This window comes from Lacerta agilis, chromosome 8, assembly GCF_009819535.1.
Source record: "Lacerta agilis isolate rLacAgi1 chromosome 8, rLacAgi1.pri, whole genome shotgun sequence".
In the NCBI taxonomy this organism is placed as follows: Eukaryota; Metazoa; Chordata; class Lepidosauria; order Squamata; family Lacertidae; genus Lacerta; species Lacerta agilis.
In genome coordinates this window covers 53,076,561-53,101,201 of record NC_046319.1, presented here as the reverse complement: position 1 = coordinate 53,101,201, position 24,641 = coordinate 53,076,561, and positions in this window count along the sequence as shown.

Below are 24,641 nucleotides of genomic sequence, written 5' to 3'. Positions count from 1 at the left end.
AGAATTCGATTCGATCAGTTCTGTTTCCAGTTTTGATTTTTCCACCTGAAAACCAATTTTTTTGTCTAATTTAAATGTTTCATGTACCTGGTGATATTGCAGCCAGTCAGGGACTTGACCTTTGACTTGATCGTAACTTTTCAACTTAAACGAGTCCCCTTCCTGCTGCAATATGTCCATATATCGTAGCCAACTTGCAGACATGTTTGGTCTCTTGTAGGCCTTGGCCTCCACTGGAGATATCCATCTAGGAGTCTTTCTCTCCAATAAGTCTTTATACCTAATCCAAACCTGATACAGAGATTTTCTGATTATATGACTTTTGAAAGTTCTGTGGATTTTAACTTTGTCATACCAAAGGTATGCATGCCAACCAAACATATTATCGTGTCCTTCCAAGTCCAAGACATCTACATTCTCTAATTTAAACCAGTCTTTCAGCCAGCAAAAGGCCGCTGCTTCAAAATAGAGTCTTAAATCCGGCAGGGCAAAGCCTCCTCTTTCTTTGGAGTCTGTCAAAATCTTAAACTTGATTCTCGGCTTTTTGCCCTGCCATATAAACTTCGATAAGTCCTTTTGCCATATCTTAAAACAGTCCGTTTTATCCAGAATTGGTATGGCTTGGAATAAAAACAGCATCCTTGGTAGGACATTCATTTTAATCGCTGCTATTCTTCCCATTAACGAGAGTTTCAATCTTGTCCATATCTCCAGATCTTTCTTTATCTCTATCCACAGTTTTTCATAATTGTCTTTGTACAGGTTCACATTTTTTGCTGTGAGATTGATTCCTAGATATTTTACAGATTTAACAAAATTGAGGCCTGTGCCATCTTGTAATCTTTGTGTCTGCTCTGCACTCATATTTTTACTTAAAACCTTGGAACCGAACTTAGAACCGAACATATTCTCATTAACTATACTTGTATTAAAAGGGTCAGAACTTGAAGAAACAGAGCCTATGTAGTTGTCTATGATTGTAAACTGCCAGATTATTAAATGCTAAATATTGGAAGAATTCTCAACTGTCTCTAAATTAAGAAAATGGTATGTAAAACTATGAGATGCAGTTGTCCTAAGTCAACCAACATGAGCATTATGAATGAAGCCATGGGAGACATAATGAAAATCTCTTGGAAAATGAGTGGGGTGGCTTGCTTTATCTTCTTGCTTACAATTCTAGATTGCATTAATGGAAGAAATGTGCCCAGATCAAGGGAAGTAATAGTACTGTTTTATCCTGCCTTGCTCAGACCTCACCTGGAGTCCTGTGTCCAGTTCTGCACACCATAGTTGAAGAAGGCAAACTGAAACGTATACAGAGGAGGGCAACCAAATTGATAATGGGTTTGAAAAGCTTATTGAGGGAGTTGGGTATGTTTAGCCTGGAGAAGAGACAACCAAGAAGAGATGTGATAGCTATTTGCAAACACCTGAAGGACTGTCACATGAGAGATGGTCCAAGATTGTTTTCTGCCTCTGTGGAGAGCAGGACCCAAACCAATGGTTATGAACTACAAGAAAGGAGATTCCAACTAAACATTAGGAAGAACTTTCTGGTGGTAAGAGCCGACCGACAGTGGAACAGACTCCCATGGAAGATGGCAGACTCTTCTTCGTTGGGGGTTTGTTAAACTCAAACTGGATAGCCATCTGTCAGGGATTCTTGAGCCATGATTCCTGGGTTGCAGGGGGTTGGACTAGATGACCCTTGTGACCCCTTCAAACTCTACAATTCTTTGTTTCCACGATTTTATGCTGTTCGCTGACACGATGCCGTGGCAGTATAGAAATGATGGTGCTATTGAAATGTTGGCAAGTAAATATAAATAACCACAGGTGAGCTTCCTTCTGAATAGCCACGTCTAGGAGTGCAGGATAAATGTCTCTGGATGCACCATTAGAAAGATGTGGAGTGAAACAGACAGATGTCAGAATCAACAACAAGGCTTGTGAGGCTGTTTTCACAGTTGCAGCTGGCACCTCCTGCAGCACAAATTGGGGTGGACACTTCTGTGACAATAATCCGAGAGCTGCGGGGGGAGATGGCTCTCAGCCAGCCTTTGGTTTAGCCAGCAGAAATCTTGATTTTGTCCATTCACCCCCCCCCCCAGGTTTCTGTTTAGGAGTGTGATAAATGCAAAAACACAAACGGATGAGTTTTCAGGCTGCCTCTGACCCTTCCAAATAATGATACTGGGCACAGCCCTCTACTAGAATGTCCCCAATGCATCTTTGTGGGTGTACTTACACAAAAGAGAGTCAGGGTGGTATAGTATAGTGGTTAGAGTCTTGCACTGGGATCTGGACTACATAGGGTTCAATTCCCCACATAGCCATGAAGCTCACTGGATGACCTTGGGGGCCAGTCACTGCCGCTCAGCCTAACCTACCTCACAGGGTTGTTGTGGGGATGAAATGAAGGGGGGAGACATGTGCATAACCTTAAGCTCCTGGAGGAAAAGGTGGGATGTAAATGCAACAAACAAACAGAGGGCTAAACCACTATTTGCAGGAGCAGTCCCATTGTTGTACTATGGTTATTTGTAATGATACATAAATTGTTGTTCAATGGCCCTGGAATTCTAAAAGCTGGGGCATGGTATCTTGAAGTTTTACATAAATAAAGCAGGTAGGTGGCCCTGTTGGTCTGATGCAGTTGAAATAATAATAATAATAATAATAATAATAATAATAATAATAATAATAATAATAAATTGTCCAGTAGCGCCTTATAGTTTGTTCTGGTATAAGCTTTCAGGTGCATGCACACTTCTTCAGATACACTGAAGCAGACCCTTATACATAGTGGGAGGGTGGGGTGGGGTGTTTCTCAGAAGGGTAGTCCAATCACCCATCTCCTACTACCCTTCTGAGAAATTCATGCTTTTGTTATTGTGAAAAAGCACCATGTCATTTACCTGTAGATGGAAAGAGGGAGCAAGTGTGCAACTGATATGGAAGTTGCCATATTCTGTTCATGGATAAGGAAGTAGAAGCAAGTAATGCTTAGAAGCCCCTCCCCGTTTCATGGAGGCAGAGAATCATAGAATTGTAGAGTTCCAATCCCCTGCAATGGAGGAATCACAACTAAAGCATCCCTGACTGAGTGTCCAGAGTCCAGAGTAGTTTGAAGCAGCCTGTGTGTTAAACGCGGGCTTTACAGGAAAGACAATGGGAGAATCACAGAATCAGGCCTCCTCCAGCAGGAGTAGGCTAGTGAGCACACACACAGCCTTATCTGGGCCATGCAACATCCCTTCCAGCTGCCTTGGTGGAAATAAAAGAAACACAATTCCCATGCCATCTACACAGAGTGCCGTTGCACCCTTTTCCAACATCCCCACTTAGGAATTGTCCAAATCAGAAGGCAGGCTGACTCTGAAGGTGGGGGGGGGGGGGGTGGCGGCTTCCAGGGCTCAATAACTATGCAAGACAAGGATGCAGTTTGGAGCAGAACAAGACCAAACATGATGCTGGAAGACAATACAAAGCGGAGGGAGTCAGGTGCCTCAAGTTTCACAGCATCATTGCAAGGCCAAATCCCACGAAAGACAGAAAGGGTGTGGGGTGCATATGTGCATCTCATACTGGGATAACTGCCATCTAACACTGATAAAGGACATGCTTTAACCTGGGGGGCCCTCTTTACTTGGTGCTTTGCTTTTTATTTTTGCTGATTAAAAGGTATACACTAGTTTTTGGACAACAACAAGGATCCCTGACTGGCTGGGATCACCCAGTAAAGAAGTCCTTTCAAGCTTCAAATACACACACACATATACCTGCCCTTCACCCTAAGGTCCCAAGGTGGGTTACAGTATTAACTTTAAATCACACCAGGGCAGTGACAGATCAGAGAAATTGTGGCTGTGAACAGGCTTGAGGGTGGTGGAAACACACAGAAAGTAAGGAAAGCAGAGGGCTTTGCCACACTTCCCCACCCGCAACACGGGGAAGGGACACAGCTCAGTGGTAAAGCACTTCCCTTGCATGCAGAAGGTCCCCAGCAGCATCTCTAGATGGGGCTGAGACAGGCTCCTGCCTGAAACGCTGGAGAGCCGCTGCTGCCAGTCAGTGCAGGCAATACTGAGCTAGATGGACCAATGGTCTGACAGCTTCCTATGTTCCTACTTACCACGGAGAATGGAATCATAGCTCAGTGCACCTGCCTTGCATGCAGAAGGTCCCAGATTCAGTCCCCGCTCTCTCCAGGTAGGGCTGGAAATGTCTCCCACCTGGTACTCGGGAGAGCTGCTGCCAGTCAGTGAGGACAATATTTGACTAGATGAATCAATTATCTGATTCAGTGTAAGGCAGATTCCTGTGCAATTTGCCTGTTGAAATCCCCCCCACACCTCATAAACATTCCTGGCGGCGCTAATGAGGAATGCATTCTTGGACCCGCGAAAAACATCTTCCGCAGGGTTTTTGTTTATTTTGTTTGTCTAGCAAGCCCAGTAGCCGTTTGGCAAGAGACGTGGCCCCTGCCAGCTTCAGCCGCCCCCGGAGGTATTCCTGGCTCCCTGGCTCTGGTCGGGTGGCTGCAAGAAGGCAGCTGGGTCCCACGCAGGCGGCTCTCCGCGCTCTGCGCTAGGGAAGCAGAGCGCTCGCTCGCGCTTCCGCTGCCCTTTTCTCGGGTCTCTCCAGCATCTCAACCCCCTAATTAAAGCGGAGGCGAGAAAGGGCACGTTGGCAGCAGCAGCAGCCTCGGCCGCAGGGCGGGGGAATCCGGGTTGCTGCAGCTGAACAGGGCGAGGGTGATGTCAAAGCTGACCTTTTCCCTTCCCCAGCTGCGCGGAAGAGCGCCTGGGCTGCGCTCCTGGATGCAAATGGGAGCAACGAGATTTCCCCCTTCCTTCTTCCAGGACTGGATTGCAGACTCACCTGGCTCCTCCCAGTCTCTGCTTGTCTCTTTAGCCCAGCAAGGTTAACACAGTCCACATGGCCTTAATTTAAAAATAGCCTTTTCCTTCCCGGGAGAGCCAGGCTGCAGACCTTCCTGGCTCCATGTGTCTCCACCCACCTGGAGTTCTTGTGAGAATCCCAAGGAACCTAGCTGCCTGTTAAATTATACATCTGCAGAATCATGGAATGGTAGAGTTGGAAGGGGTCCCAAGAGTAATCTAGTCCAACCCCCTGCAATGCAGAAATTAAATGCGTTTTTTTAAAATAATTTGACGTTATTTTATGTATTTATTTTAAACATTTCTTTTAACTGAAGCATTAGCACAGAACATTTGCATTAGTTAAGGGCTTGATTGTTGTTGTTTCAAATCACATGATTACCAGTTGCCTTTCATTGCAATTCTAGGCTGCATCAACAGAAACAGAATGCCAATGTCCAGTTCAAGGGAAATAATGTGTTGTTGTCATTCAGTCGTGTCTGACTCTTTGTGACCCCATGGACCAGAGCACGCCAGGCACGCCTATCTTTCACTGCCTCTCGCAGTTTGGCCAAACTCATGTTAGTAGCTTCGAGAACACTGTCCAACCATCTCATCCTCTGTCATCCCCTTGTCCTTGTGCCCTCCATCTTTCCCAAAATCAGGGTCTTCTCTGGGGAGTCTTCTCTTCTCATGAGGTGGCCCAAATACTGGAGTCTCAACTATTATTGAGGGAAATAATAGTATCACTCTATTCTGCTTTGGTCAGATCTCACATGGAGTCCTGTGTCCAGTTCTGGGCACCACAGTGTAAGAAGGATATTGACAAGCTAGAACATGTGCAGAGGAGGGCAACCAAGATAATCAAGGGTCTGGAAATAAAGCCTGAAGAGGAACGGTTGAGGGAGCATCTGAAAAGCTGTCATACAAAAGATGGAGCAAATTACCGGTAGCTGCTCCAGAATGGGAGGACCTAAACTTATGGATTCAAGTTGCAGGAAAGGATGTTCTGACTAAGCATTAAGAAGAACTTTCTGATGATAAGAGCCATTCAACAGTAGAATGGATGATCCCAGGACTCTCCTTCATTGGCGGTTTTTAAACAGAAATTGGAGGTGGTCCTCTGCCAAAGATTATTGAGCTGTGATTCCTGAATTGTAGGGATTTGGTCTAGATGCCCCTTAGGTCATCCCAAGGCTACAATTCTATGGTTCTATGCAGTTGTCAGGAGTGTGAAAGGTAGGGAAACAGAATTTCCCAGACATCCCAAAAGGAAGCTTCTTTATTTACTCATAAAAGTAAAGATCAAAAGACATTTTTCATTGTTAGCGCATTTTTAAACAGCTTCTAATTAGTGAGTCAGAGAAGAGGTGGAAGCTGAAATTGTCGTTTAGCACATGAAAGGACAGAACGTTTTTTGTCTTGCTTACAGATTAAAGCATAAAGATTAAAGATTACTACCAGGCTGCAGGAAACAACAGTGGCATGACAAAGCCAGAGCACCAGTGGTGAAGTGGGAGATGAGCTCCCAGTTCTCCTCCTCCTCCTCCGCCTCCTCCTCCTCCTCCTGGGTCCCAAACAATAATGGTTTTGCTTTTCCAACACTTAATTAAGATGCATGAAACAGAATTTCCATGAGGCCTGTTTTCCAAAGAGGGTACCGGTGTCTGGCAGCTAGCATCATGATTTGCACTATCAGTTTTCTGGAACCTTCCACTCTGGCACATCCAGACCAAACATTAGCAGCAGGTGAGAGAGATGGAGGAGATAAAGGACCCGTGACTGGTGGGACATTGTGAGGAAGCCCAGTGGCCATACTCGCCCTACCTCCCAAAACTAGCTGTGGGGCAAGTCTTAGCCCCTTTATTCTCCTCAGTATCACCACCCACATTTCCACTCCTTTTGAAAGCAAGGCTCTGCCTGCCTTTGTTCCTCTTTGAGCTGCTTGAAATAGAATCATAGAAGTTTAGAGTTGGAAGAGATCCCAAGTGTATTCTAGTCCTACCCTCTGCAATACAGAAATCACAAGGATGGCTGGTTTTCCTGGTGGGCAAGGGGGTAGAGAAGAACTAGCCTACTGATAGCTCACCACCCTTTGGGCTCAGCTTAGATTGGTCAGCAGAAGCATGGGCGTCCTACTGCCCGCCACATGTTGTGGGAACTCCCATCAGATCCACCAGACACAGCAGCCAATGCCCAGGGATGGTCGGTCAGGGGAACAGGTTCCCATGCTAGATCCAAATTGGGTGGGCCCATCTCTAAGGACCTCAGGGTCGCATACAAGGCTTTCCCCCTCCTCGTTTAATCTCCACAACAACACTGTGAGGGAGGTGAGGATGAGAATCAGTGGCTAGCCTAAGACCACCCAGTGAGCTAGATAGCTGAGTTGGGATTTGAACCCAGTCCCCCAGGTCCTAGTCCGACACTCTCACCACTATGTTATGACAAGGAATGCTCAGAAAGCTGATGGCCCCACCAGAGCAAACCTGGTTTATAATCCGCCCCTTCCAAATGCTACAAGAGACCAGGCCCACATCTCACATGATGATGCCCAAATACCAACCCTAACCTATTCACTCTGCCCCACCCCCACCACTTGCTTCTGGCATATGTTTCCTAAAGTGGGAAGTGCTCTCTTATTTGTATCACAGTCACCTTAAGAGCCCAGGTTAGCCTAGGCAGAAATGCTGTCTTTGCACAGGGACACCCACTCAGTGAGCTTCCTGGGTGGGGAAGGGTTTGATTCTGGATCACACACCTCCCTCTCCATGATTCTGGTCATGGGACCCCCACTGTGAAAGCCAGGGGTGCTCCCAGGGAGTGGGGCTGCCAACTATCAAACTGTCCTCTAGCTGTGCCTCAAAGGGAAACCAGATCCAAGGGCAGAATTCCTGAACCTGCTCATTGAAGCTGATCAAATCCCCCCCCCTTTTTCTGGGATCCCCTCTTTCCTTTTCAGCTGCTGCCCTTAAATCCTCCCAGGACAAGGGGGGCAAAATGGTTTGCATTAACTGCTGCTAGTGAGGTAGGCAATATTTGCCCTCCACCCTGAAAGCTATCCCCCCTATCCACTCCATGATGTTTAGGTTTCACCCAGAAAATGATTTCCCCCCCCCACTTTTCTCCTCTTGATGAAGTTCTTTTCTGATTGAACTAATTATGCTGATTGAACTTCCTCCCTCCATCACCCTCTTGGAGAGTGTGAAAGGGCTGCTTAATTGGATGGGGGTAATTGTTATGCTACACACTGTCACATGTTAATGTATTAACATTGATTGACAGATAATCAGCAGCACCTCAACTGCTACAGAGAGAGAGTAAATGTGTGTGCACACCAGAGGGGTGGGGTGGGGGGAATGAATGAATATAGATATTCCAGTCATTTTATTCTTGGCTTCCTCTGTGCAGGAAGAAGGAATATCTATATTAGCACCAGAGAAGGCAGGAGCACCAGAGAAGCCCCCAGATGACACTAAGGACTGAAGGCAACTCTCTGTAGGTTTATTGTGTTTCATTTAAATGGCACTGGAGAGAATTGGATGATACTAAAGTACATCGTGTGAGTAACTGCCAACAGGAGGCGCTCCTTCATTTCTCCCAGAGCAAGACAGGTCAAGAGTCTGTCCTGAAATGATCCACAGATAATTTGCATGTTTCACAGCTTCAATTCTTTTCCCTTTGTGTACACAGCAGGGGGCGTTGATGGGTGGCGATGGTTTTACTTTCTGTTTATATCTTGGCTAGAGATGAATTAGGAATGACTTAAGTAAGTGAAGCTGGTTTGAGAAGCGAGGGCACCACACATTAGTATTTGATAACAGGATGCATATACATTTTGAATAACGTCGTGGGAACCAGGATTAAAAATTTGGCAATGGAACCCCAGTGAGGAAACAAGACTGTAAACACAGCATCAAACCACACTGCATGCTCCTGTGATACGTTCTTCTATAATATCCATAAGATTTAATGCTAAATGTGAACTGTCCGGAGCCATCTACTCCAAAAGCAAATCATCAGAGAGTCCTCCACACCTTCCAATGTAGTCCATTCCATGTGGATATATATGGAAGAACATATATTGGATATATGGAGAACACCCATATATATTGCAGAGATATATTGGAGAACACCCAACCCAGTTTCTCTCCTTGTTCCTTCATCTGTGACCTTCAGTCACTCAACTATCCTTGGCCATCCTATCCGGTGAACCAGAAACTCTTCTTTTTGCTGTTTGAAATAGAATCATAGAATCTAGTCCAGTGTTTTTCAACCTTTTTTGGGCAAAGGCACACTTGTTTCATGAAAAAAATCACGAGGCACACCACCATTAGAAAATGTTAAAAAATTTAACTCTGTGCCTATATTGACTATATATAAAGTAATTTTTCAAATTTTCCCACGGCACACCAGGCAACATCTCGCGGCACACTAGTGTGCCGCGGAACAGTGGTTGAAAAACACTGATCTAGTCCAACCCCGTGCAATGCAGGAATCTTCCAGCGGTGCATACCACATGATATAGGAATTGAACCTCAGTTGTGTAACTCCCTCCTGCGACATATCAGACAGGTGCCATCTCTGTTGTCCCTTTGGCACCTGTGGAAAACCTTCCTTTCTCAATAGGCCTTGTAAGTAGATACCTTTATCTCAGCCTATATCTGCATTGAATATGAAATTGGTTTTTACACATGCAATTATCCTTGGCAAATTGATCTCAGCACATACGTTATGAGCCCCAGGCAGCAGGATGTTTTGTGAGAAGGCCACATTGAGAAGAGACCAGCACCAATGCCCCAGAGGATCCTGCCAGTCAAGCCCAGTTCTTCCCACAGCCCCTCCTCCCACCATCTCCCTCTTGCCTCTGGATTGAAAAGAGGGGCCAGGGGCCACCCCTCTCCTACCTACATGGGGGCAGTGACTGCCAGCTGCTCACTCTTGCCCCAAAGCTTTAAGGAGAGAAGCTACCATTTGTTAGGGACATCTCCTTCTTCCTTGGAGGGGATGCAGGCAGGGAACAGCAGTCAGACCATTGCTGTCTGGGAAGCAGGCACTGCCATGGGCCTCCCTTGTCTAATCTGTCCCAGATGCAAAAATCTTGTGCTTGAGAGTAGAAGAATGGTTAGATTTATGAAAGAGGGAAGGTGGTGAACACTGAAAGGAATATAGTGCCAATAGTTGCCTGCTCCAAGGATAAAAGAAGGTTGGGGATGGTTCACAGTACATTTCCCAGCACAATTCTAAGTGTTGGTGCTGACCTTTAAAGCCCTAAACAGCCTCGGCCCCATACACCTGAAAGAGCATCTCCACCCCCGTCATTCAGCCTGGACACTGAGGTGCAGCTCTGAGGGCCTTCTGGCGGTTCCCTCACTGCGAGAAGCAAAGTTACAGGGAACCAGGCAGAGGGCCTTCTCGGTAGTGGCTCCCACCTTGTGGAACGCCCTCCCATCAGATGTCAAGGAAATAAACTTTTTAATGTTTGATGATTTATCGTGTTTTTAATATTCTGTTGGGAGCTGCCCAGAGTGGCTGGGGAGGCCCAGCCAGATGGGCGGGTTATAAGTAATAAATTGTTGTTGTTGTTGTTGTTGTTGTTGCTGCTGCTGCTGTTGTTCCCTGAGTCCCGCTGTGGCCGGTTTGTGTGAGGTTGTGGCTGTTTGCCATGGAGGGCTGAATTCTCTGCTCTGCCCCTGGATAGCTTAGACTGTGCACCACAGGCTACTGATGAGCAACCAGGGGAAAGCGTCAGGTGGTGATGGGGTGGCAGAAGGTAGGCAAGCCTTTGTAGGCCGCCCTAGAGTTCCACTAGTAAACAAAGAGCCAGAGAACAGACCCACTAGGGGTTATTATCTGCCACTGCAACACCCAGAGTGGAGGCCCTGGCTGCATAGCTCTGACAGAACTGAGCAAAGAAAACCTCTCTCCTCACTTCCTCCCTAGGATGGCCACGTTTTATTTCATGTGGCTCTCAGCAGAGATGCTCTAGCTGTGATGACGGCCTGGCAAGCTGCCAACAGCTCGATGGGAAGCCTCCACAGAAAGTTTGCAGACCAAAAAGTTTGGTTTCCACCCCCACCCCCACCCCCACTCCTCCTCCCAAGCGACTGCTTCAGTCCTGCATTCGATATCAGGAAATTTGAAAGGCAGACGCTCCCGTCCCTCTCTGGGCTTCGCACTGAGCACAAAAGCAAAGCTTCGTCAGAGCTCCGGGCATTTGTATGTTTTGGAAGTCCAAATGCAGAAAAACATTGTCTCATCCTGATGTGTAACAGTTTTGATGGTCTTCTCTGCAGCATTTGGGAGAAGAGTTCTGGGAGGAGACTTTTAGCACTTTTCCACTTCACATGATCCTTTGTTCCATTTATTTCCTACTCCTTTATTTTTGTTCCACTTTGAAATTAGCTTTAAAAGCACTGCCAGTGTAGTGGCTGTATCCCTACCACTTCAGGGGAAAGCTGTTGCTGCTTCCAGGTGCAGGAATGCCAGCTTAGCCCCGTGACCATGGGTGCCCGGGGCCATGGGTTCCATGCAGCGTGCATGGCCCTGGCACTGAAATTTGTGGGTGCCCGGCCCCTTCATAGGGAATTTTGTGGGTGCTCAGGCACCCAGGGCCCCAGGGAGATGGCACCTATGTCCGCATGGGTAGGGATCCTGCAAAGTCCTGCTCCAAGAAGAGGCTCTCTGGTGCTCATCTTGCAGAGCCAGTGTGGCATAGTGGTTAGAGTGCCAAAGTGAGAACTGGAAGGCCAGGGTTATAATCCCCACTCAACCATGAAGCTTCCAGAGTAACCTTGGGCCAGTTACTATCTCACAGCTTAACCTCCCTCACAGGGTGGTTGTGAGGTTGAAATAGGGAAAATATAAACCACCTTTTGCTCCTGGAGGAAAGGTGGAATACAAATGTTAATTCCGGTAATAATAATGCCTACTGGGTTCTTGAAGGGCGGAACTGTGACTGAGGAGAAAGAAGCTGAGAGCCAGGACCACACTTGGGTTGGCTGCAAATATACAAATGAAACAACACATAGACGAGAAATATCTACACCATGCAAAATGGCATCGATAAGAAGGCACTATTCATTAGCTCACTCCAATTACTCTGAGTTTTCCGAGTTGATTTACTGAAGAATTCATTTACTGGGTTACTGCAATCCCCTCAATATCATGTGCTGGAAAATAATATATTCAGTATTTTACCCCCCTAGTGGCCCATTTTTTGTTAGTCATGTCATGTTGTTTTATTTATGTGTATTCAGTTTTGTAAGAAGAAAATAAAAACATATTTAAAAAGAAAAAGAAGACAGGCAGGCGGAGCTGACTGAGATTAGTGAGGCAGGGCCCCATTTGCCCTCCTGGACAAGCCTCCGCTATTTGCGGGTGATGCTGAGTGAGATTGTAGGAGAAGCTGCCGGTGTCATGTTGGGTACCATAGATTCTTCTGTTACCAGCTGCAGCCTGGTTCTAATTGTCTGGATTTTGTGTCCATGCTGTATTTTTATATTTTATGGTTTTAATTATTCTTCTGCTACACATTGCCCACATAATTTGTTGTTAATAGGGTTTTTTGTTGATAAACAAAACAAAACAAATGACTTTTCCCACTTGCCACCTCGGCCTTCTGCCCCCCCAAACATCAGCTGGGCAGTTGACGCCAAGAGGCAAATTGCAGTCGTCCCAAATGAAAATGGGGGCCATGTTTCTGAGGAAGTGGTAGCTGCTGCTGCTGCTGCTCTGCCCTTTGAAATTAGGAGACAGAGGTAAATCTCATTGGAGGGGGCATCTTCTCATTTCCCAGTGAGGTATCATAGCTGGAAGAAAGACATCTAGTTGAACCCCCAGCATTGCAGGAGTCACAGCGAAATAATTCCATCCAACCTCAGTTTAAAAGCCCCCACTGAAGGAGAGTCCACTATCTTCCAACAGAGTCCATTCCACCATCAAACAGCTCTTACCATCAGAAAGTTCTTCCTAATGTTGAGTCGGAATCTCATTTCTTGAAGTTTGAATCTATTGGTTTGGGTCCTACCCTCTGGAGCACAGGGTTAACCCATCCTGCTTCACCACCTGAGGTGAAACAGGAAGGTGCGTGCACACACACACACACACACACACACACACACACACACACACAGCTGCCATACTGTGGGAGGTAAAACACAGGAGCAGTCAAACACCACATTGCTAGAGTGGACATAGAAAGGGAACTCTAGGCCAGCCAGTCGGAACTCACTGTTTCCCCTGGGCTGGGATAGACTTCCTCTGTGTAACTGGAGATGGGTGTGGTCTCACCTGGGCAGGTTAACACAAAACCACAGGGGCAAGACTCCATCTTCCTCTTTTGGACCACGCTCTCAAGGAAGGAGCACCACTGAGATGCTCTCTTGGCTTCCAGCCAAGTGACCACAAAGGAACTGTTTTCCCTTATGGAACAATCTCCTGAGTAAATGTTACTTTTACTAAGTTTAAGTCTGCCGTCTGGGATCCAATTGTGAACAGATGATTTCTCGTGAGTAAACGTTTTATGCTTTTATAGAAGACTGTGTAGTGTCTTATTTTGAGAGGGATTAATGGGGAAAATACCAGGACATTTATTACAGAGGTTTTAACAAACCTGAGCAAGCTATCTGCTGTGTGTGTGTTTAAAAAGGGGGACGAGAACTCTGCTAATTTCTGGGACTTGTCAACACAAGTTGGAATAGGATATTTTAAACAATATATACTCTCCTGCATCCCAAAACATTCCCACACACACTACTGAAGCCTCACTTAACAGGAGTGGAAGGCTGCAACTTCTGGTGAGATCTCACAAGAGTTCCTCAATATCTTGCAAGATCTTTCCGGAAGCTGCCACTACTGTCACCACTTCACTTCTCCAGTAGTGGCAGGGGCAGGTGGAGCACTTACAGAGGTGCCACCATGCAGGATTCCACTGCCCAAGGGGGCTGCCTCAGTCTGTCTCATGGATGGGCCAGCCCTGCTGGAGAAGCAGAAACCAAGCTTGCTCCATCTTCCATGTGACACAGCCCTTCAGATATTTGAAGGTGGCTATCATCTCACCTCTCTGTCTCCTCTTCTCCAGACTAAACATACCCAACTCCCTCAACCATTCTACATAAGGCTTGGTTTCCAGACTCTTTATCAAGGGTCAGTGGGGTAGGGGAGTGACATCTTCCATTCTTTTGTAAGGCTCAGCAACATGAAGGCAATGTCACACAGCCCATAGCCCCTGTTCCTTGCCACATAATATCAAAGGGAGAGAAATCTTCCTTTGCTCCTTCCCGGGCTTGCATAAAAAGCAGAAGCAAGCATGTTCTCATGGGAAAACCAAAAGCATCACTGCCAAATGGATCCTGGCTTCTCTCCACTTCTTTCCCCTCCCCAACTCCCTCCTCCCTTTCAGATTTCTGAACTGCTGGGTTGGAGTTTTACATTTCTTTCCCCTACGGGCAAAAATTATGAGTATGTCACACGAAAAAAGGCTTGCTTCTTTCATAATGAACGTGAAGGAAGTTGTCTATACATATTGCAGCCTGTCTGAAAAATATGGAGGATAACTTAAGAGTTTCCTCTTCTTGCTTTTTTTTTTAAAAAAAGAAAAACCCTCCTGGCTGTATAAATATTAATTCTGAGCATGTGGTAACGGGAGAGGCCGCAAGCCAGCAGCTCTTATCAGCAATTGTTTGACTAATGCTACAGACAGTTTAAACAAGAGAGTTATTACTCGGGATGACACTAAATTAGAAGGTTCAGGCTCCCCTTTAAACATCAGCTAAGCTCGGCTGGGCCAGATTGGATTCCGCAGGTCAGGACGGCGCCTGGCGCAGGCAGGCTATTTACTATGGACCTGTTGATTAATTACACGGCACTTGATTCAATTAAAATTCTGTCTGGCTTCTGACCTGGAAGAATGTCTGAGAGGAGACTTGTTATACAAGGGAGCAGGGAAAAGGAAGAGTAGAATATGAGAAGCCTGGAAGAAGGAGGGAGACCAAGGGGGTGTTAAGGCAAACAAGAGATGCCTAGTTTTCTTGGTAACATCTTACTCCTTGCAGGTATTGTTTAAAGGCTCTGCTTCTGGAATCCAGCTATTATAGTCACCCATTCATTCATTTATAGAATGATATAATTGTAGAGTTGGGAGGTATCCCAAGGGGTCATCTAGTCTACCTTCCTGTAATTCAGGAATCACAGCCAAAGAATCCCTAACAGGTGGCCATCCAACCTCTGGTTAAAAACATCCATCGAAGAAGGATCCACCACAATCTGAGGTCATCAGTTCCACCGTTGAACAGTTCTTACTCTCAGGATGTTCTTCCTCGTTTTTAGTCTCCTTTCTTGTCATTTGAATCCATTGCTTCGGGTCCTACCTTCTGGAGCAGCAGAAAATAAGTTTGCTCCACCTTCCATGTGACAGCCTGTCAAATATTTGAAGATTGCTCTCAAAACACCTCTCAATCTTCTCTTCACCGAGCTGTTTAATTCATTGCATTTGCATCCCACCTTTTTCTCCGATTGCATGGAGCCTGGACAGCTCCGTGGTTTTCCCCGGAGCTGAGGGCAATGAAACAGTCGCTGAGACGGCTAGAGCGCCGGTGGCGGAAAACTCATTCTGAATCAGACCGGACACGGGCTAGAGCTCAACTTCGAGCCTACCAAGTGGCAATGGCGACAGCAAAGAGGACCTTCTTCGCTGTTTCTATTGCATCTGCAGAAAACAGCAGCAGGAGACTCTTCCAGGTGGTTCGCAACCTAGCAGAACCACCTTTGTCACCGGGGTCTGGTAGGGACCCCAAGATCTCCTGCAATGCTTTTGCAAAGTTTTTTGCAGATAAAGTCGCTCAGATTCAGAAGGAGGTAGACTCCACCGTGGGAGCAGGGCCGGGGCGGGAGAGTGCTAGAGCCCTGTCTAGTCATGTTTCATGGGATCAATTCCAATCTGTTACCTCCGAGGATGTGGACAGGCTGCTTGGACGAGTGAAACCGACCACCTGTCTCCTAGATCCTTGCCCATCCTGGCTTATAAAAGCTAGCCGGGAAGGGCTGGGCGATGGGCTCTGCGCGGTGGTGAATGCTTCCCTCTGCGAGGGAATCTTTCCAGACCCGCTGAAAGAGGCGGTCATTAAACCGCTTCTTAAAAAAACATCTCTAGACCCGGCCAATATGGCCAACTATCGCCCAGTCTCAAATTTACCATTCTTGGGCAAGGTGATTGAGCGGGTGGTTGCTGAACAACTCCAAGCACGCCTGGAAGATGCGGACCATTTGGATCCCTTCCAATCAGGATTCAGGCCTCACCATGGGACTGAAACTGCCTTGGTCGCACTGGTTGATGATCTCCGGCGGGCTAGGGACAAAGGTGAGAGCTGTTTCCTGGTTCTGCTGGATCTCTCAGCGGCCTTTGACACCATCGACAATAATATCCTTCTGGACCGGCTAGAGGGGTTGGGAGCTGGGGGCACTGTTATACAGTGGTTCCGCTCTTTCCTCCTGGGCCGTGTTCAGAAAGTGGTGGTGGGGGATGAGTGTTCAGACCCCTGGGCTCTCACTTGTGGGGTGCCTCAGGGTTCTGTCCTCTCCCCCATGCTTTTTAATATCTATATGAAGCCGCTGGGAGAGATCATCAGGGGGTTTGGGTTGGGTGTTCATCAATATGCAGATGACACCCAGCTCTACCTCTCTTTTAAATCAGAACCAGTGAAGGCGGTGAAGGTCCTGTGTGAGTGCCTGGAGGCTGTTGGAGGATGGATGGCGGCTAACAGATTGAGGTTGAATCCTGACAAGACAGAAGTACTGTTTTTGGGGGACAGGAGGCGGGCGGGTGTGGGGGACTCCCTGGTCCTGAATGGGGTAACTGTGCCCCTGAAGGACCAGGTGTGCAGCCTGGGAGTCATTTTGGACTCACAGCTGTCCATGGAAGCGCAGGTTAATTCTGTGTCCAGGGCGGCTGTCTACCAGCTCCATCTGGTACGCAGGCTGAGACCCTACCTGCCCGCAGACTGTCTTGTCAGAGTGGTGCATGCTCTGGTTATCTCCCGCTTGGACTACTGCAATGCGCTCTACGTGGGGCTACCTTTGAAGGTGACCCGGAAACTGCAATTAATCCAGAATGCGGCAGCTAGACTGGTGACTGGGAGTGGCCGCCGGGACCACATAACACCGGTCCTGAGAGATCTGCATTGGCTCCCAGTACGTTTCCGAGCACAATTCAAAGTGTTGGTGTTGACCTTTAAAGCCCTAAACGGCCTCGGTCCTGTATACCTGAAGGAGCGTCTCCACCCCCATCATTCAGCCCGGACACTGAGATCCAGCGCCGAGGGCCTTCTGGCGGTTCCCTCACTGCGAGAAGCAAAACTACAGGGAACCAGGCAGAGGGCCTTCTCGGTAGTGGCACCTGCCCTGTGGAACGCCCTCCCGTCAGAAGTTAAGGGAATAAACAACTACCTGACATTCAGAAAACACCTAAAGGCAGCCCTGTTTAGGGAAGTTTTTAATTTGTGACTCTGTATTGTATTTTGATATTTGTTGGAGGCCGCCCAGAGTGGCTGGGGAGACCCGGCCAGATGGGCGGGGTATAAATAATAAATTATTATTATTATTATTATTCTCCAAGGAGCTCAAAGTGGCACACAAGGCTCTCTCCCTCCGCATTGAATCCCTGCAACAACCCTGTGAGATAGGTTAGGCTGAGACGCAATGACTGGCCCAGGCACAGCCAGTGAGCTACATAGCTAAGTGGGAGGACTTGAACCACGGTCTCCCATGTCCTAGTCCAACACTCAGTCTAACCGCTACACCAGGGTAGCTCTACACCACGTGTTCCGATGCACTTGTTCTCAAATTTTATGAACCTCCTCTCTGGGACATAGAAAATGAAGAGGTGGGTAGGTGATTGTTAGCTGAGGTTGGGCTGTGACCCTGTTGCTCCTTTCCAGCATTGTGGCATCTCAAAAGCCATTCTGGTGTCTTCTATGTAGTTTGTGGGCATCCTATAACAGGCACCTAGTTGGACACTGCAAGAACAGGATGCTTGGCTAGAGGGGCCCTCTTGGGCCTGATCCAGTAGGCTCTTAGAAGACTCAGGGCTCATCCACACTTCCACTTATATCATACCTAGAAAACACAGGTCTGAGAGGTATCCCAATTGTTCCATGCTTTCTAGGCACAGGGCCATGTGATTTTCACTTTGTTCCACTGCTATCCATGGGAAAACCTGCTCTTTATCAGGCAAACATCAATCCTCAGGAAACCCAGGTGATGTTTGCTCTGATTCAGTGGTAAAAAGCAGGTTTTCCCAGGGAAAGCAGCAGGGCAAGTGGAAAGCAAGTGGGACAGGTGGAAGACTCTCTCGTACCCGTGCTTTCTAGGCATGGGACAAGCGGAGATGTAGACGAGGAACCCTAAGAGGTCATAGAATAGTCATCTGCAAACACCTCAAGGGCTGCCACATGGAAGGTGGAGCAAGCTTGTTTTCTGCTGTTCCAAAGGGGGAGTAACTGAACCAATGGATTCAAACTAGAAGAAACAGGATTCTGACTGAACATTAGGAAGAACTTTCTGGTGGTAAGAGCCATTCGACAGTGGAATGGGCTCCTGCAGAAGGTGGCAGGCTCTCCTTCACTGGAGGCTTTTAAGCAGAAGTTGGATGGCCACCTGCCAGAGATTTTTGAGTTATGATTCTTGCACTTCTGTGGATTGGACTAGATGACCCTTGGGTGTCCCTTCCAAATCCACAATTCTGTGATAAATGAAGCCCACAGAACCCCATTTCTTTCTAATCTGGGGCAGGGGCTGATCACCTGCATGTGCAAGAGAGAGCGTCTTGAGTCACCCACCCACAGGATTTACCAGACCAAAATGCCATTTAATTGGTGATTGCTTTTACGGAGCTGACACGATCTGGGCAAAGAAGAGGCATTTGTCTTTTCCCTGTGTTTTTAATGCTAAGCAGGAGCCCTGCTCCAGGCAGCCCCGCTCATTTGGATTACACATCGTCAGTCGCTGTTTCCTTGGTGGGATTAAGCAGCTGTTTGAATGTCAAGGGAGCCTCCGTGAGACTCCTTAAGCTCACTACAACGCCAAGCTGAGCCCTCCAGAGGGGCATTATGTGAGGGGATTGCCATCCTGGATGAATAAAATTTAATGCTGAAAGAAAGAAGACAAGGTGGAGAAGGATTAAAAGGAGACCCAGCTGCGATAAAAGAAATTAAAATCCAGCGGCGTGAAATATTTCAAACACCTTTTAACTGAGGCAGCAAAAGCTGAGCCCGATAACTTCTGTACTGGAGGAAACCCAAGCAAGGCAGAGCTGGTGGCCCCCAAGGAAAGAATCCCCTTTGGGTGAGGTCTGTCCTCCCAGACATACCTCAGGAAGCCCCTCTCTCCTTCTGTTGCCCCCATACCAACTTCAGTCCTTGGCTCAGGTCCTGCTCCAAGGGGCAGCGGTGCACAAGGCAAGGTAAAAGGTAAAGGACCCCTGGACAGTTAAGTCCAGTCAAAGGTGACTATGGGGTGTGGCGCACATCTCTCTTTCAGGCCGAGGGAGCAGGCGTTTGTCCACAGACAGCTGTTTGGGTCATGTGGTCAGCATGACTAAACTGCTTCTGGTGCAACGGGACACCATGACGAAAACCAAAGCACACAGAAACACCGTTTACCTTCCTGCCACAGCGGTACCTATCTATCTACTTGCACTGGCATGCTTTCAAACTGCTAGGTTGGCAGGAGCTGGGACAGAGCAATGGGAGCTCACTCCGTCGTGTTGATTCAAACTGCCAACCTTCTGATTGACAAGCCCAAGAAGCTCAGTGGTCTAGACCACAGCACCACCCACTGGAGTGGGGAGAAGCAGAGTCTTGACATCGGTGGCCCCAAGACAACCATCTCCTGAGCCAGTGTGGTGTAACTGTTAGAGTAGTGGACCAGGACCTGGGAGAGACCAGGCAGAGGCGGATTTCAGAGAGCATGGCTGGTTCGGGGGGGGGGGGCTGGATGTCTTTCCCAGTTGTTGCTGCTGCCGTACACTCCTTGGAGACTGGATCCGCCGCCGCCTCAGCAGTCCCCCCTGACCCACCAATGCAGCTTCTACAGCCTCTCAGCAAATTGGAGATGCTGCTAGTGTCCTCTCACCATTGTTCCCAATGTAGATCTTTATCCCCCTGCCCTGCTTTATTCGTGCTGCAAATCTTCACTCACCCCTTCTTCCCTGGATGACCAGGTATTTTGTGGTCTGCCTCAAGTGCCAAAATATCTAGAGCCATCTCCGTTTGTCTCTGTGCGTCCTCCACCTCCTTCCATGGCCACGATTGGTGTCTCACTACCAAAACCTTGGTTGGATTTGGCCCTCTTCCTTTGCCATTTGCCGGATTCTAAGAAGACGCCCTCCTGCTGCTGCTGCTTCCCTCCCTCTTCTTCGGTTTCTCTTCAAACATGCCTTTAAGAAGTTCTGACATGATAATAAATTCTTAATAGCACCGGGCAGGAGAGGCCAAGCAGAGTCTGTGAACTCTCTCAAAGCAGCCCAAAGAACTGCCAAAGACACACTAGGAAAAACAAGAGGGAAAGGTGAGTTAAATCTTTCATTAAGACGAGGTTCTTCCCCACCCCACTCTGTTTTGAACCTGAAAGGTTTGTGAAAAGGGGGGGAGGGAGGGATTGAAATGCATCCCTTTCGGGCTGGCCTGCCCCTTCCTCACTCATTCGCTCTCTTGCCTGCGGGGGACCCCCACACCCCATGAGCTGTTGGTTTGTTTCCCTCTAAGTAGCAATTAAAAGACAGGCCTGAGTAAAGCAAGATGGAAAGGTAAGTGGCAGGTGTTGTGATGTTGCTAAAATTACCCAAATTCCCCACAATAAGAGAATAGCCAGGATCAGAAATGACTCTTTATTGCCATGGAAACTGAAAGAGAACACAGGAAAACATCCAGCAATTTCCATTCCCCAGGAAAGAAGAAAAGATGCCTTTTTGTGTGTAATCATTGTTGGCAATGGACGGAGCTTGGAAAGGTTGAGAGGTTCCAACAAAGCTGCATCTGAAGCACTTTTTGAAAGGAGAGAAACAAGCAGAATAAAGGAAGAACCAGGTGTTTTGTTGTGTCTTCTGAAAAATGCAGCACTTCCCTGGTTTGAGGGAGATAATCAAGGCATGAGTAAACTGGAAAACAACAGAAATCTAAAGATCAGGGAGGCTTTTTAAAACTTGACTGCAACTAGATGAAGCAGAAATTGGAGGAAGTGTCCCAGCTGGAGATCAGGACTGCCCTTAGACCTGCTCCTCAGCAGATCGCAAACTTTGTAGGCACCAGGATGCAAAAGCTTCTCCTGGCGGAGATTAGGGGAAGTGGAATCATAGGAATTCCTGGCAACTTTGCAAGTGCCTTTGATGTTTGATTGCCTGCCTAGAACACAAAATGAGATTTCATAGAATCATAGAGTTGGAAGGGATGCCAAGGGTCATCTAGCCCAACCCCCTGCAATGCAGGAATCACAACGACAGAATCCCTGACAGGTGGCCATCCAACCTCTCTTTAAAAGCCTCCAATGAAGGAGAGTCCACCTTCCTAATGTTTAGCCAGAAACTCCTTCCTTGTAATTTGAATCCATTTGTTGGGGCCCTATCCTCTGGAGCAGCAGAAAACAAGCTGGCTACATCTTCCATATGCCAATCTTTTAGATATTTGAGGAGAGCTATCCTATCAGTCACGGTCAGATCACTTCCTGTTGATATTTAGGCTCTCAGCACCTTGCCCCCCTGTAGAGGCAGGGAGATGTGGTTGGTCTGCACTTGGAGCATGATCAATCCAATTGGTTCCCAGATGGCCCTGGGGGATTTCCCAGCTGATACGACTGGTGCTCCTGTTGAAGCCCTGACTGACTTGTGGAACCTCTGGATGGCTCAGGCCATTGACACAATCATCCCTGACTGCCCTCTCCCACTTCATGGAGACCATTTGACTCCCTGGTATACCCCACCAGAGCTTGGGGCAAGAAAACAAGCCAACAGATGGCTTGAAAGCAAGTGGAAGAAAACTCTGATCAAATGCAGTTGAACACTAGTGAAAGCTCATCATTGAGCCTACCTAGTGGCAGCAAAGGCATACTTTGCTGCCTCCATTGCATTCTCATTGTGCCTTCCAGCAGAGTTTTTCCAGGTGGTCTGGGGCCTCTTCTTTTACATTCTGGCCTGAAGAAGGTTGTAGAACTGACAGTAGCTTGCCATTATGACTTGTTTGCAAAGCACATTGAGGATAAAAACTCTTGCATCAACCAGGATCTTGACTTCACTGTTATACATCCCCAACTCCCTCCACTGTTCCTCATAAGGCTTCGTTTCCAGACCATTTATTGTCTTGGACACCATCCTCTGCACACCTTCCAGCTTGTCAATATCCTTTTTAAACTGTGGTGCCCAGAACTGGACACAGTATATCTGCTGAGCATTCTGCTGAAGTACCTAGGCTCCTTTTGCTATGGGGGAAAAAAAGAGAGATTCTGGCATGATCTTCTGTCTATTTACCAGAGCTGGTGCGAACCTTTCTGCCTGCTTTTCTTCCAGGAAAACTTCCACTGTTGGCAACCCTGCTCTTCAGGACTTCTTTGCAGTGTGTTGGGATTGCAGGGAGAGAGAGACGCATCAGGGTGCTCTCTTAGGTGGCTGTGGAGCCAGCATCCTGCTGCATACTCTGCACTTCATTCTTTTGTATAAAAGAGTCAATATGCCAACTTTGCTCCCACGTCGACTTAGGCAGCACTGCTGCGGAACATAATAATGTGATTCACGACATCAGGGGTTCTTTCGCCTGCTCATCTTCCAACGTAAAGTCTGCCAGCAATGCCCTTCTGTATTCTGCATGGGGCAAACAGGTCAGTCCATACAAAAGCAGGGAGAGGCTAGACACAAACATGACATCAGAATCTAGAAGCTGATGGGAGAACATTTCCACCTCCCAGGACACTCCCCCGCTGGTCTTCTTTTCAAACAAGGCACTTCAAAGGGAAACTCCAAAGGAGAAAGCTGCTGGATTACAATTTACCAGGCAATTCAGTTCCGTCACCTGTGGCTTGGATTGAGATCATTTTAAAATGAAAAAAGAAAAAAAATCACATTACATGTGTTAATTAGCTTTCCAAGGCCAAGGTTTGTGTTATATCACCAATGCTACCTTCTGAATTGATCACTGTAACTATTTTGCTTTTAAGTAATCCCCACTGTCTGTTTCTTCTGCATTTCATCTGCCTCTCCTTTCCACCCACCCCTGACCACACCTCTGCCACTTTAGGAATGCGCTTCATGCATCTGACTTTGGTCTAGGATGCAACCAGTGGCGGAGGAAAGGGCTGTGGGGGTGCGGTCCACCCCAGGTGTCATCACTGAGGGGGGGGTGACTAAATGAGTTTTTAAAAAATAATAAATTGGGATCACAAAACTTTTTAGGAGTGATGTGGTGGTTTAGGTGCCTGCAGGAACCGCGCTGCCTGAAACGGCAGTGTAGGAGAATTGCGTCTGCCTACCCCCTTTCCCTCAGCCATCCTACAGCTGAGGGGGAGGCAGCAGAGAGGCTCCACACTTCAGAGAGGCTCACCCCACCCCCACAGGCAGATCGCCCCACCCCTGGCTGCAGGACACACCCCACACCAGTCACCCGAGCGGCTAGCTACGCCGCTGGATGCAACAAGACTGTTTCCAAAAGCTTTGTTTTTGCTGCAGCAGATTAACGTGGCTCCCTTTCCGTAAACCGCGGAATTGCAATTCTCCAGGAAGTTTAATTTTATATGTTTGGGTCTGAATAGAGACAAGGGGGTCCTTCCCACCACAGTTGTTAGCCAACAAGGTAATAGCAAGTTGGTGGTTTTATCACTTGCCCCTGCCACAGTTCTTACTTTGCATCCACTCAGGCTCTAACTGAAGTGGCCCCACCTGCACCTCTCGCATTTCCTTTCCTTCTGATTTCATGGTTGGCAGTTTCTCTCACCCCACCCCACCCTGCCACCACCAGCCCACAGGGGCGTTCCTAGCCCCTCGGCTGCCCGGGGCGGGAAGCCAAGGGGCACCCCTGGGGGGCGGGGCATCGTGGCGCGTGCGTGCGTCATGACGTCATGACGCACGCGCGCGCGGCGACGGCCCGGCATCCCAGGGGGCGGGGCATCGCTGCGTGTGCATCATGACGCACGCGCGCGCAGCGACGCCCCCGCCCCTGGGGTATGCCGGGCGGGGGCTTGGGAGCATCGGTGGGCTACAAAGAGCCCCGAAGCCGCAGCCATAGCGCAAAGGGCTGCCAGGCTGCGGCTTCGGGGCTCTTTGCAGCCCACCGAGGCTCCGGAAAGCGGCGGCCCGGCATCCCTGGGGGCGGGGCATCGCTGCGTGTGCGTCATGACGCACGCGCGCGCAGCGACGCCCCCGCCCCTGGGGTATGCCGGGACGCCACTTCGGGAGCCTCGTCCGTGCAGCGCTGCTGCTCCCGGGGTGACGGAGGGAGCGGCGGCGCATGGGAGTGGTGGGACGCGCCGCTGCTCCCTCCGTCACCCCGGGAGCAGCAGCACTGCACACACCCGCCTAGGGGCGGCACCAGGGGCGGCCCGCCCCCACCGCCCCCACCCTACGACGCCCCTGCCAGCCCATAATATCTGCAGCTGATATAGTAGACTGTAGTCCATGGAAGCTTATTCCAAAATACTTTTGTTAGTCTTTAGGGTGAATTGTTTTGATGGATACCTAGATAGCTCGATGATGATGTCAACCCAGTGTACAGCAGCCATGAA